The sequence below is a fragment of the Schistocerca piceifrons genome, chromosome X (assembly GCF_021461385.2).
Source record: "Schistocerca piceifrons isolate TAMUIC-IGC-003096 chromosome X, iqSchPice1.1, whole genome shotgun sequence".
Classification (NCBI taxonomy): domain Eukaryota; kingdom Metazoa; phylum Arthropoda; class Insecta; order Orthoptera; family Acrididae; genus Schistocerca; species Schistocerca piceifrons.
This window is the reverse complement of record NC_060149.1, coordinates 280,645,794-280,660,761: the sequence shown is the minus strand read 5'-3', so window position 1 is coordinate 280,660,761 and position 14,968 is coordinate 280,645,794.

Genomic DNA, 14,968 nt, shown 5'->3' with positions numbered 1-14,968 from the left:
TGTAACACACCTCTGCCTCTTAGGGAATAGATTTGGAGCCAATAAATATCCACTTTTGAAGCTGAAAATCATTTGGTTCTGAATTTCTGCGAAGATTATCCTGACATCCTGGATGCCTATCTCCCTCTACCATCCAACCATGGCAATACCAAGTACAGGATGTTCATAAAGTTTTTATTATAATCTCATAAAAATAAAGTTTCACACTTAATCTCATCTTAGGCACTTTCCCTTCCTAAATTATCTGTATTGTTAACAGTCTTACTTTAAGCTGTAAACCTGCATTTAATCATGCTACTTTGGTGAAGGGCTTACTTTCCCTCAGACATAATGTCAAATGGAAATATCATTTTTAAACCAAATTCCAAAACTTTTCCAACAGCATACCTGACATCGAATCCTGCTTTGAACAGTTCCAACAACAATTCCATCTTGATCCACCACCACTACCTCAAAACCACCCTTTATAGTCCTTCCAAGAATTCCTAACAGGCAGCATTGCTTCACAAACCTTTCTCAGGTCCCTACAACATCATCCTAACCTGTCCTCTGTAGAACTTCTTACCCTGCCCAAACCACGTACTCTCATCTTTTACCTTCTTCCTAAGAGCTTCAAACCCAGTCACTCTGGCTGTCCCATAGTTGCTGGCTTCATAGTAACCACTGAACGTATATCTGTCTTAGTTGATCAACACCTGCAACATATAGTACAAAGACTTCCCTCCTATATTAAAGACATTTCCTAGATTTTTTTAAATCTGCGCCCATCCCATTCTCAACACACGCCTCACTTGTCACTATTAATGCCACCTTCCTCTATACCTACATCCCCCACATACATGGACTGTGTGCTGATGAACACTACCACAACCAATGCCCACCTGATTCCAAACCTATGACATTCTTCCTACTCAACTTAATTGACTTTATACTTACCAATAACTACTTTATCTTTGAAGAGCAGATATACTGTACAAACAGATCAGGGGCATGGACCTGGGAACCAGCATCACCCCCTCCAGTGCCAGCCTTTTAAGGGTCACTTGAAGGGGGCTTTCCTGGAATCCATAAGACTTCAGCCCCTGATAGATACAGTGGTAATATCTTTATCATCCGGACACATGGTGAAGCTGCCCCATTAAATTTTTTGGAATGTCTTAATACAGTCTCCCAATTAAATATCACAGGGTCCTATTCTGAATCCCATGCCACTTTCCTTGATCCTGACCTCATCCTTGCCAAGGCTCAGCTACACACTTCCATTCACATTAAACCTACTACAAACAACAGTACTTGCATTTTGATAGTTGCCGTCCCTCCCATGTCAAAGGATACCCACATACAGCCTTGACTTTAGAGGCAAATATATTTGTTCTAAGTCAGACTCTTTACAGTAATACACCACCATTCCCACCTCAGCCTTCACTGGACATAATTACATCACCAGCCTAGTTCAAAAGCAGATTTCCTGGGTCATCACATCTGATACCTCCAAAGTAAAACTCAAGAAGACTATACATTTCTAAGATCATGCCCTGGAATGGGGTCCATGCTGTCTGACATTTTGTCCATCCCACCTATAATTCAGTTCATCCCACCCCAAAATCTTCACAATATCCTGGGCAGACAACCCTCTGACTGTCCTTGCTGTAAGACTTGATCTATGCACGCTCCTACTGCAAACTATACCTGCCCTGTAACTGACAAAACATATATTATCAAAGGGAGAGCCAACTGCGAAATGACAAATGTCATATTCCAGTTGTTATGTAAATGCTGTCTGGCCTTCTTCTTTGGTATGATTACCACCAAGCAATCAGTTAGGATAATTTGGCATAGGAAAGGGTATATAATGTTCCCATGGCCTCCAATAGGTTGAAGATGGCCCTGTTTACCATCTCAACAGTCAGATGTGTTGTACAGAGAAACATGGTACAACACTAACACAAATGAGGAGTATTCATCATGTGATATGGCCACAGCAAATGCTTTGGGGAACATCTTTGCTCAAGCATCGTCAGTTTCAGATGTATATCCCAGACAAGAAAGGGGGCCAACACCCTGTTGTCTTCATAAAGAGTTTCAGAGGGATACTGCCCAGATCCTGGAGAGACACCCAAATAATACATTTTGTTGTCTCACATGTACAAGGTGAAGGTGTGTTGTAGGCATCAGAAATTGTAGAGAAATGCAAAACATATGAAAAATTTGAAAGAGCCTTTTTAACAAACTAGTGGTCTCCAGGCCAGCAAGAGACATTAAGAAAAGAAGTGTACCCACCTGCAGTTTATAACAGTAAAGAATGTACTCTATGCAAGTACTTCAAAAAATATATCAACAAGAGAAGATACTGGGCTGATCTCATATCAGTAAAAGATGTTATTTGAATTTTAAAGGCAAAATTACCTTTAAACCTAAGAGAAAAGCTACTGCATGCTCATGGAAATGACATTGAACAGTTCATGTCTGTTGTTGACTCATTAGACTTGTTGCACAAGGACACAAAGCAGTGGACTCAAGACAGTGGGCAGGCTGATAATAAGGACAATGTGTACCACAATAACAGTGGTAACGGGAACCAGAACTGAAACCAAAACAGTTACAGTATCAGAACTGGGAATAGAAATAACCAAAATGCCCCCCAGCTAGGTTACAGAAGTAACCATGCACAGGAAGGTAACAACCAACAACACTTCAGGAAGAAAAGAAGGTATGGTAAACAGTGTAATCTTAGTTATCAGAATGACAGCCACAGGAATAATTAGGATAACAACATAGTACCACAAACATGGTCAAACAATGAACAAGCGAATTAGCAATCAAATACTGGGCCACAAAACAGTGGGCAATAACATTCAATACAGAATAACAACCCAAACCAATCAAAACTCAGAATAACAGTAATAATAAGCTGAACTGGCTTGTAGAAAACCACTCAAGACTGAGGTGATTGACACCACAGGATTCCTGTCAAGGTCACGTAGGAGCACAAAGTATGTTGTAGCACTTACAGACATATTCACAAAACATGAAATTGTATGCTACAAAAACCACATCTTCTTCTTCTGTAATCAAATGTACCACCAATGATTACATTCCTAGGATAGGAAAGCCTTCAACAATATTATTTGACAGCGCCAGTAATTTTACCAGCCTTTTTGAAAGAATATAACATTAAACAAATTTTAGTATCATGTTACCACATGGAAAGGAATCCCACTGAAAGAGTATTCAGGGAGTTCAATAGATTTATCATAACTAGTATACCTCATAGGAAGACCAAGTGGATAGAATATATAGAACCCTTTGAGAAAATTATTAACAATTTGCCACACTCATCCACCACTTTCACACCTGCAGAACATACAGTATGCTAAGGACACAGGAAAATAATGAATGGATTAAACCTCTTCCATAAAAATGGTAAGACCTTTGGTAAGGTACACAGACACCAAATAGGGGACAGAGTGTTACTAAAAGCAATTTTTAAATCCTCCTTGTTGAAAAAGAAGTGACAGCTGATTACACTAGTCTGTAAAAAATTGTGGACATTCCTCATGAAGGGAGCTATTTACTAGCAAACATTCTATCAAATAATATTAGGGGTTTATACCCAAATAAACATCTGAAGAAATTCATTTCATAAAGATAACATTTATATTGCACATATCTGTTAAATATTTCATTTCTTGAATAAATTTTATCCATAGTAGATGCTGTTGAACTTCATGACTGTTCCTTTATAGGGTGTAGAAAAATTTCCACTACCAGTTACAATAAAAGATTATTGTGAGTTCCTGGTAGATTAAAACTGTGTGCCAGACCAAGACTCGAACTCGCGAGTTCGAGTCTTGGTCTAGCACACAGTTTTAAACTGCCAGGAAGTTTCATATCAGCACACACTCTGATGCAGAGTGAAAATTTCATTCTGAAAGATTATTGTGCCCATCCTCAGGTGTTTATACATTCATGTACATAATTATATTGCTTGAGATCACTGTTTAAATAAAAATAATTTTCTTTGTGTTTAAACAGTGATCTCCAGCAATATAAACATGTACAGTGTAGAAACACCTGAGGATGGGCACAAGCCTGAAACTGGTCATATGATGAATAAATAATCTTTTATTGTGACTGGTAGTGGAAATTTTTCTACACCCTACTTCATTTCTGTTTTCATATACCTAGTAGAATTAGTTGTGGGAAGAAATGTCTCAAAGCAGTTATATGGATATTGTAAAGAGAAGTAGCAATGCATTTAAAGGATGGTAAAAAATTACTGTCAAAACTCCATTTTACTTGTAAAGCTAAAACTTGTCTTATAAAGACATCTTACATAATAAATTGTAAATAGTAATATAGTTCACCGAACAGAATTTGTAGACAGTGAGTGAGTTTTAAGATTATTCATTTATACTTTGGCTCCAAAATATGTGATTATTTGTAAATAACTGTGCACTTTTCATTTCATAAGTACATGTCCCACAAGCTCAAGATAAAAGTTTTGAATAATAGTATATATATTCATGTACATACATACTAAAGGGCATGTTTTCTATAGGATGATGTCCCATGTCAATGCTGTAGTCAGCAGGCAAGGGCTTCAGGGCATCTATCTTCCAATTAAACTATGTGCTTATTTTGGCACTTACTGATTTCCTCAGACATTAGTTTTTCATTTTAAGAGTTATTTTTCTACCTTAATGAATTTAGTTATCTAGTAGGCATACACACTAGTATCATAATGGTTGGTGTTGACATTCTGTCTTTCTTGGCTATGGTAATGTGTTTAGTAGCTATCCATAATACACACATCAAAAAACATTTTGCATCACCTCAGTTCCAAGAGTTCCAGAACCTGTACAGAAAATTGGAGTAGAGATCAACATAAACATCATTTCCACCCTTTTTATTGCTCTTGAAAACCACACATTTCATGTTGTAACACCATACAATGAGACATTCAGAGGTTGTGGTCCAGATTGCTGTACACACTGGTACCTCTAATACCCATTAGCATGTCCATTTGCTATAATGCATGTGTGTATTCATCATGGCATACTATCCACAAGTTCATCAAGACACTGTTGGTCCAGATTGTCCCACTCCTCAATGGCAATTTGGCGTAGATCCCTCAGAGTGGTTGGTGGGTCACGTCACCCATAAACAGCCCTTTTTAGTCCATCCCAGGCATGTTCGATAGGGTTCATGTCTGGCAAACATGCTGGCCACTCTAGTTGAGCAATGTTGTTATCCTGAAGGAAGTCATTCCCAAGATGTGCACAATGGGGGCACTAATTGCCATCTATGTAGACAAATACCTCGACAATATGTTCCCGATATGGTTGCACTATCTGTCAGAGGATGGCATTCACGTATTGTACAGCCATTACGGCGCCTTCCATGACCACCAGTGGCTTATGTCAGCCCCATCTAACGCCACCCCAAAACAGCAGTGAAACTCCACCTTGCTACACTTGCTGGACAGTGTGTCTAAGGTGTTCAGCCTGCCCGGGTTGCCTCCAAACACATCTCCGATGATTGTCTAGTTGAAGGCATATGCGACACTTATCAGTGAAGAGAACATGATGCCAGTCCTGAGCAGTCCATTCGGCATGTTGTTGGGCCCATCTGTACTGCACTGCATGTTGTTTTGGTTGCATAGATGGACCTTGCCGTAAATGTCATGAGTGAAGTTACAAATCATGCAGCCTATTGCACACAGTTTGAGTCGTAACATGATATCCTGTGGCTGCATGAGAACCATTCTTCAACATGGTGGCATTGCAGTTAGGCTTCCTCCAAGCCATAATCCATGGGTAGTGGTCATCCACTGCAGTAGTAGTCCTTGGGCAGCCTCAGTGAGGCATGGCATCAACACATCCTGTGTCTCTGTATTTCCTCCATATCTGAACAACATCGTTTTGGTTCACTCCGAGATGCCTGGCCACTTCCCTTGTTGAGAGCCCTTCCTGGCACAAAGTAACAATGTGAACATGATTGACCGTGGTATTGACCATCTAGGCATGGTTGAAAGGTTGAACTACAGACAACATGTACCTCCTTCCTGGTGGAATGACTGGAACTGATTGGCTGTCGGACCCCCTCCGTCTAATAGGCACTGCTCATGCATGGGTGTTTACATCTTTGGGGGGTTTAGTGACGTCTCTGAACAGTCAAAGGGACTGTGTCTGTGATACAATTCCCACAGTCAACATCTGTCTTCAGGAGTTCTAGAAACTGGGGTGATGCAAAACTTTTTTTGTTGTATATAGCTTGCATGCAGTCCTATTTTGTTATTCATTATTATTGCCTTTCCTTCATTACCCCTATTGTGTTGATAAACCTGTTCACACCTAACCAGAAGTTCTACCACCACACATCATTAATTGCTATTATATATTCATTCAGTTTATTTATTTTTCCTTTCAAAATCTCTATCCTATCTTGTGATTAATGGATCTAGCATTCCACACACTGGCCCATAGAATGACAGCAACCATCACTCAGAGATCCAAATAGGAGACTATTTTACTTCAGGAACTTCTTATCCAAGAGCTTTCCATCATTACTAAACCAGACACAAGAGCTGCACAGGCACAAGAGCTGCACATCCTCAAGAGATATAATTTATAGTTTCCACTTTCTTTTAGACATTTGTAGTACCAACACAGTGAGCCCACATTGGCTGAGGCTGAAAGATGAGATCAGTCAATTATCTATATTGTTGTCTGTGCAACTGTTGAAAAGGCTGCTGTTCCTCTTTATGAACAATATGTTAGTCTTGCATCTCTGCAGATACTGCTCCATTGTGGTTGCAGCTATGGTGCAGTTATCTGTATTATTGTGGCATTAAAGCCAACCCACAATAGGTAAGGTGCATGGTATATGAAGAGCAAGTATAATAATGACAATATTTGCAAAAGAGAATAAATCTAACAGAAAAAAATGAAAATAAACTATTAAAAATAAAAACAAAATATGAAAGTTGAGTCACAGTACTAATATTACCTAAAAGTGATTTTTATTTTCTAAATGAAACCCAATGGTTTTATGAGGCTTGAATTACTGTGTTTCATGTAGGGTTGCTAGTTGTTAGGGTTTTTGATACATAATATACCTATACCAACAGTGAATTGTGTATAAAAACCAATACAAGACATGAAGTAGGAAGAAAGTGGGAATTTCTGTTAAATATGTGTGTTAAATATATTAGATAACAATAATTGTAACTGAGAAAACCTGAAAAGTGCTTGACACTTCAACTGTTTGTTTTCCTACATGCCTTGAGCCTTAACGGTTTCCTGTTGAATATTTGTTTGGCAAAGTTATTTGTAGGGGTCAGATATTGAGTTTTCTTAAGGGAGAGCAATGAAGCCCTAACTCATTTCCACCTAACTGTGAAAAATCAATGGTTGAACCTGTCCCAATAAATGGATATTTTGGACATTCTAAAAAAACAATTGAGATCGAATAAGTTAAATGTCTATTTGACACTACAATAGTGAAGCTATAGTCACAGTAAATAAAATTTTTCTTTAAAGAAAAGGTGTTACATTTCTGGTTTCCGTGAACTATGTTGTAATTTTCAAATATAAAACATCAGTTGGAAAATAAATAATTGGAATTGTGACCGTACATCTGACAACAACTACAAAAAATAATGAGGCCAGGCAACTGAGTCAATAGTGGCACAACCAAGTCACTACAAGTTATTCTCATGCCTGCCCAACCATTCAATCCATATCCTAATGTAGAATAGATAAAAACTACACCAGGGTAAAAATTGCCAAAGATTCTTGCAGTGTGTCCTGCTATGACACAATCATCATATGGCTGATATAAATTCACAAGTCATAAGTGTATCAAGCATGGCAAGCTCCCATTTGGAGTGGAGCACATACGAGGTGCATTCAAGTTCTAAGGCCTCCAATTTTTTTTCTCCGGACTGGAAAGAGATACAAACATGCGCATTGTTTTAAAATGAGGCCGCGTTCATTGTCAATATGTCTCAGAGAAGGCAGCACCATATGGCAGATGGAATTTTACTGCCAGCGGCGAGAATGAGAACTGTTTTAAATACTTAAAATGGCAACGTTTTCCTTACTTGAACAGCGTGCAATCATTCATTTTCTGAATTTGCGTGGTGCAAAACCAATTGAAATTCATCGACAGTTGAAGGAGACATGTGGTGATGGAGTTATGGATGTGTCAAAAGTGTGTTCGTGGGTGCGACAGTTTAATGAAGGCATAACATCGTGTGACAACAAACCGAAACATCCTCGGGCTCGCACAAGCCGGTCTGACCACATGATCGAGAAAGTGGAGAGAATTGTTTTGGGAGATCGCTGAATGACTGTTGAACAGATCACCTCCAGAGTTGGCATTTCTGTGGGTTCTGTGCACACAATCCTGCATGGCGACCTGAAAATGCGAAAAGTGTCATCCAGGTGGGTGCCACGAATGCTGACGGATGACCACATGGCTGCCCGTGTGGCATGTTGCCAAGCAATGTTGACGCGCAATGACAGCATGAATGGGACTTTCTTTTCATTGGTTGTGACAATGGATGAGACGTGCATGCCATTTTTCAATCCAGAAACAAAGCGCAAGTCAGCTCAATGGAAGCACACAGATTCACCACCACCAAAAAAATTTTGGGTAACCGCCAGTGCTGAAAAAATGATGGTGTCCATGTTCTGGGACAGTGAGGGCGTAATCCTTACCCATTACATTCCAAAGGGCACTACGGTAACAGGTGCATCCTACGAAAATGTTTTGAAGAACAAATTCCTTCCTGCACTGCAACAAAGCGTCCAGGAAGGGCTGCGCATGTGCTGTTTCACCAAGACAACGCACCAGCAGATCGAGCTAACGTTACGCAACAGTTTCTTTGTGATAACAACTTTGAAGTGATTCCTCATGCTCCCTACTCACCTGACCTGGCTCCTAGTGACTTTTGGCTTTTTCCAACAATGAAAGACACTCTCCGTGGCCGCACATTCACCAGCCGTGCTGCTATTGTCACCAGCCATGCTGCTATTGCCTCAGCGATTTTCCAGTGGTCAAAACAGACTCCTAAAGAAGCCTTTGCTGCTGCCATGGAATCATGGCGTCAGCGTTGTGAAAAATGTGTACGTCTGCAGGGCGATTACGTCGAGAAGTAACGCCAGTTTCATCAATTTTGGGTGAGTAGTTAATTAGAAAAAAAACCAGAGGCCTTAGAACTTGAATGCACCTCGTAATTTTATTATGTTCCAAAAAAAAAAAAATAAAAATAAAAAAAAATGCTGTACTCTCACGTACTTATAGTCACACTCCTTCATGACAATAATGTAAGAATAAGAGACCAAATAGTATAATTAAATTTTCACTCATCTTGTTTGTTTTGTTGCTGACAATAGTTCAATGATGCCAATTGCTGAATAGCTTCCTCATTTATCTCAGATTCATTGCTAAATTCATGCTTGCCATGTAGAGTCAGTTTTTCAGATTTAAATAATGAGCACAGTTTTTTTATTGAATTCTCAACAATTATTATGTTACTTCCTGGCAGATTAAAACTGTGTGCCCAACCGAGACTCAAACTGGGGACCTTTGCCTTTCACGGGCAAGTGCTCTATCATGGTAGAGCATTTGCCCGCGAAAGGCAAAGATCCCAAGTTCGAGTCTCGGTCGGGCACACAGTTTTAATCTGCCAGGAAGTTTCATATCAGCACACACTCCGCTGCAGAGTGAAAATCTCATTCTGGAATTATTATGTTTATTTCTGTTCTAGTGAAGAAACTCCTTCCAGCCACAGCTTGGTTTAATCATAACCACTTTGTAACACTTCTTCCAACTGACTCCTTGTCATCAACACCCTCAACTTCATAACTGTTTCAATAACTAATAACAGTATACAAAATACTGATGATTCTCCAACTTATTCAACTAAGCATTTGTTAAAATTGTTAATTGGTCTAGTGTTTACTGATGTTTCAGTTACTTTCACAGGCATTACTTCAGCTTTGGTGATGTAGCCTCTGTTGGTCAAATTTCTTCATATGTGATTGAAGAGAATATTGTTACAGTAGGGCTACTGGTGGAGGCAGACAACTGTGTGACATACCATGAGGCAAGAAGTTCTTGGGCCTAAGAGCAGCTACAGTTTAGTCCATTCATCAGGGCTACTTTAAAGTAAGGAAAGTTTGTTGTTTGTGGGTCCCACACTCCATGTAATTTCTGAGTTATTCCCTATGTGATTTATTGATAATAAGTTTTCAGATCTCCATTTGAAACTATGATTTCATTTTGCATGCAATATTTCAATGACTGATCTTATTACATCCATCAGATCTTTCAGCCATGGTCTTACATGAGTGTACTGCCTGAACTAGGTGACAGCCAAAGCACAGAACTGAATCTTTGGCTAGGCTAGAGATCCAAACACAAACCATCAGCCACACTTATTGATGCTGTAGCAGACAGTACTTTCTATTTCATCATTGAAGGTATACTAAAAAATTTAGAGCTGTTAAGTCTTGCTGTGATATCATCATTGTTACAGAGACTGAAACTTGCTTTATTGCAAAGACCTTACAATGAAACTATAAAATGTGAACTGGATGTTTCAAAATGAGAACAAATTTATGGTATTTTGAAAATTCTATTCTATCAAATAAGAGTGGTATTTTTTATCTCATTGGAAGGGTGGTAATAAAATAAATCTGCTCAGCTTTCAAAAACAGTAACTGTGAAATGATGTGCAGGACAAGTCACTGAGGCACTCCAAAATATGTGTCCAAAGTCAAACCCCAACAGTTACAACAATATTTAGCAAATCTCTACTGGCTACTTATAAGGGTCAATCAAAAAGTTTCAGTTTGAGAGCATTTCTGCAGCATATATACAATGTAGCACTTCTTGAATGTGGGTATAAAAGCACTGACATGCAGGCAAGTGATTATTGTGACATTTGTATCTTTCTGATGTGCATGTGGTTAATGCAGACATGTGAACTATGGTGATGTTATTATCAAATGCATCCAGACAGGACCAACATGCTGTTATTCTTTTCTTGGTTGTTGAAGGACAAACACCAGTAAACATCCATCAGAGAGTGAAGAATGTGTATGGGGAAGCATGCCTGTAGAAATCCACTGTTGTGGACAAGGGCTGCTGCTGCATTTAATTACACATGTCCCCACATCAGAAATGTTGTGAAGCAGAAGTTACGGCAACTCAAGTGGGAGACACCTGAGCTCCCAATCTATAGCCCTGATCTCTCCTGATCTGATTAGCATGTCTTCAGTCCCTTAAAAAGACCTTGGAGGACGAGGATGTGCAGCAGACAGTTATGGACTTCTTCATGCAGCAGGACATGACATTTTACCAAATGTGTACCTTCAACCTGGTGCATCAGTGAGATGATAGCCTCAGTGCTCGTGGTGATCTTGCTGATTGGCACACCAATACTGGACTGTATAGCCTTTGACTGGTATGTTATGAAATTCTTTGCTACTCTTTCCACAGGAGTGATCTAGGATCACCAGATTTTGTCTTCCTCCCTAAAGTGAAAATTCACCTTAAAGGATGGCTGTATCGTACAAGAAGGAAGGAAAATTAGAGTTTAATGTCCTGTTAACAACAGCATCATTAGAGGCAGAGCACAAGCTCAGATTGGAGGAAGTATGGGGAAGGAAACTGACCATATTATTTTCGAAGGAACAATACTGGCTTTCATCTGGAGTGGTTTTGGAAAACCATAGTTTTCGAAAATTTAAATCTGAATGGTTCACTGAGAAATCAACTGTTGTCTTCCAAAGCATGTTAACCACTATACTGTCTCATTTGGCCTTTGTATCTAAGATGTTGTTGCCATCTGAAGGAACCAACACAGCTAACTGCAACATTCCATTGCTTCCACAAAATATACATTTGTGTGCTCAGCTTCTGCTCCACTGATGATGATGTTGCAACCAACAAATTTAAATTTTGTATCTTAACCCATGTGCTTTCAGGTACACTGTCTATCATCATTTCTAAATTGTCTTAAAATTCTTACCTAATAAATATTCCTTTATGTTCCATCCCATGATTTTATAGAACTTTTGAAATAGTACTCTATCCCTCAGCTGCAATCACTGGTGTGTCTTACTCATGAATATTACATGGTTACAGACCTTTCTTTCTGTAATTTGGCTGGTTCATGTTATTAACCTGTTCTAAGAGGTGCATATGGAAGTAAGCAGCGATACATAATATTTATAATGTATTTTCTTATCTCTTGATTAGAAAAGTGTAAGTTATAAAACAAACCAAATTAACTTACTTTTAAAAGATTCACAGCTTTTAAGATATTCACAGCAGAAGGTGTATGTAATAAGAGTTTTCCAAATTTTCTAGCAACTGAAGTTAGAAACAAAGTGCATATATTGAAAAAAGAAGTAAAAGCTATGTTTCCAATAATAATGGCCTTCAAATAACCTTTAAATTGAGTACCTACGTTTGATACCCCAGCGTTGTGGTAGCTTGGTATTATCTTAAATACTGTATAAATATGTTTTGACAAGTGGCATGTTTCTATATTGATATTTGTAATCATTCTGTGTACCACAACGTCTTTTTTAGTTCTAAATAATCTATTCATGAACACAATAACCTCAAGAATTGGAATACAGTACTACTTCAAGTATTTCTTCCATTCGTTACACTGATTCCACTCACACTGAACTGTGTGTGTGTGTGTGTGTGTGTGTGTGTGTGTGTGTGTGTGTGTGTGTGTGTGTTTGTGCATTTTCTTCCTTTGTTCTTGAATGTGATGACAAAGACTCATTAGTTATATTCATAGCTCTTACACATTCAGGTGTAGCTCATTGTTACACACTGGCCAACCTACTTCAAGAGGCACAAAAGTAATCAAGAGAGTAAAGATAGTGGACCATTTAGTTTCACAGGCTTGTCAACAGAGTTATCCCCTTTACAGTTTCCTCCAGTAAGGTATGTAAGAGAGCTTCTGTGATGAATGGAAAATCAGAGAGACATAATGGCAGAAGTATAGCTGCAAAGGTGGATTGTGAGTAGTGCTGAATAGTTCTGCTGCTGAGAGTATTGCCCTTTAAATGGAAGATACAGGGTTCTAGTCCCAATCCAGTAAAAAGTTTTAATGTTTTGGGAACTTTATTCTGAAAATAACACCTAGACAGTGACTAAGTTATTTCTAGATGATATCCTTACTTCCAAGAGTGCTAGTATAGTAAGCTATGTGAGAGAACTTCTAGGAAGTTTGGAAAGTGGGATATAGACACTGAAAGAACTGAAAATCTGAGGGTGATGGACCAAAAGCATTCATACAGTGCAATGGCAGCCCAAACTGGCACAATGCCAATGGAAGAAGAGATGATATCAATAAGAAGAGTTGAGTTACACATCATGGTGGATGTCAGTATGAGCAAAGCCATAACAAAGCTCAGGACCATGGGCATTGTGTCAATTGCATTCAAGTGTTGCATAATCAGGGATGATGCAAACATGATGTTGGGTTGTCACACTGATATCACATAGGGCAGAGGTGCAGAAGATCAAGGAAGTACATGACTGAAGACAATGAGGTTTCCAAGGGGATACCTCATTAGAAACAGGACATTACGTGGTGCATTCAAGTTCTAAAGCCTCCAATTTTTTTTCTCCGGACTGGAAAGAGATAGAAACATGTGCATTGTTTTAAAATGAGGCCACATTCATTGTCAATATGTCCCGGAGATGGCAGCACCGTACGGCAGATGGAATTTTACAGCCAGCAGCGAGAATGAGAACTGTTTTAAATGCTTGAACAGTGTGCAATCATTCGTTTTGTGAATTTGCGTGGTGTGAAACCAATTGAAATTCATCGCCAGTTGAAGGAGACATGTGGTGATGGAGTTATGGATGTGTCAAAAGTGCGTTCGTGGGTGCGACAGTTTAATGAAGGCAGAACATCGTGTGACAACAAACCGAAACAACCTCGGGCTCGCACAAGCCGGTCTCACCACATGATCGAGAAAGTGGAGAGGATTGTTTTGGGGGATCGCCGAATGACTGTTGAACAGACCACCTCCAGAGTTGGCATTTCTGTGGGTTCTGTGCACACAATCCTGCATGACGACCTGAAAATGCGAAAAGTGTCATCCAGGTGGGTGCCACAAATGCTGACGGATGACCACGTGGCTGCCCGTGTGGCATGTTGCCAAGCAATGTTGACGCACAACGACAGCATGAATGGGACTTTCTTTTCGTCGGTTGTAACAATGGATGGGACGTGGATGCCATTTTTCAATCCAGAAACAAAGCGCAAGTCAGCTCAATGGAAGCACACAGATTCACCGCCACCAAAAAAATTTTGGGTAACCGCCAGTGCTGAAAAAATGATGGTGTCCATGTTCTGGGACAGCGAGGGCGTAATCCTTACCCATTACATTCCAAAGGGCACTACGGTAACAGGTGCATCCTACGAAAATGTTTTGAAGAACAAATTCCTTCCTGCACTGCAACAAAAACGTCCAGGAAGGGCTGCGCATGTGCTGTTTCACCAAGACAACGCACCAGCAGATCGAGCTAACATTACGCAACAGTTTCTTTGTGATAACAACTTTGAAGTGATTCCTCATGCTCCCTACTCACCTGACCTGGCTCCTAGTGACTTTTGGCTTTTTCCAACAATGAAAGACACTCTCTGTGGCCGCACATTCACCAGCCGTGCTGCTATTGCCTCAGCGATTTTCCATTGCTCAAAACAGACTCCTAAAGAAGCCTTCGCCGCTGCCATGGAATCATGGCGTCACCGTTGTGAAAAATGTGTACGTCTGCAGGGCGATTACGTTGAGAAGTAACGCCAGTTTCATCGATTTCGGGTGAGTAGTTAATTAGAAAAAAAATCGGAGGCCTTAGAACTTGAATGCACCTCGTACATATGTACTGTATGGTAATAGTGATTGAAACTGGAAGACCA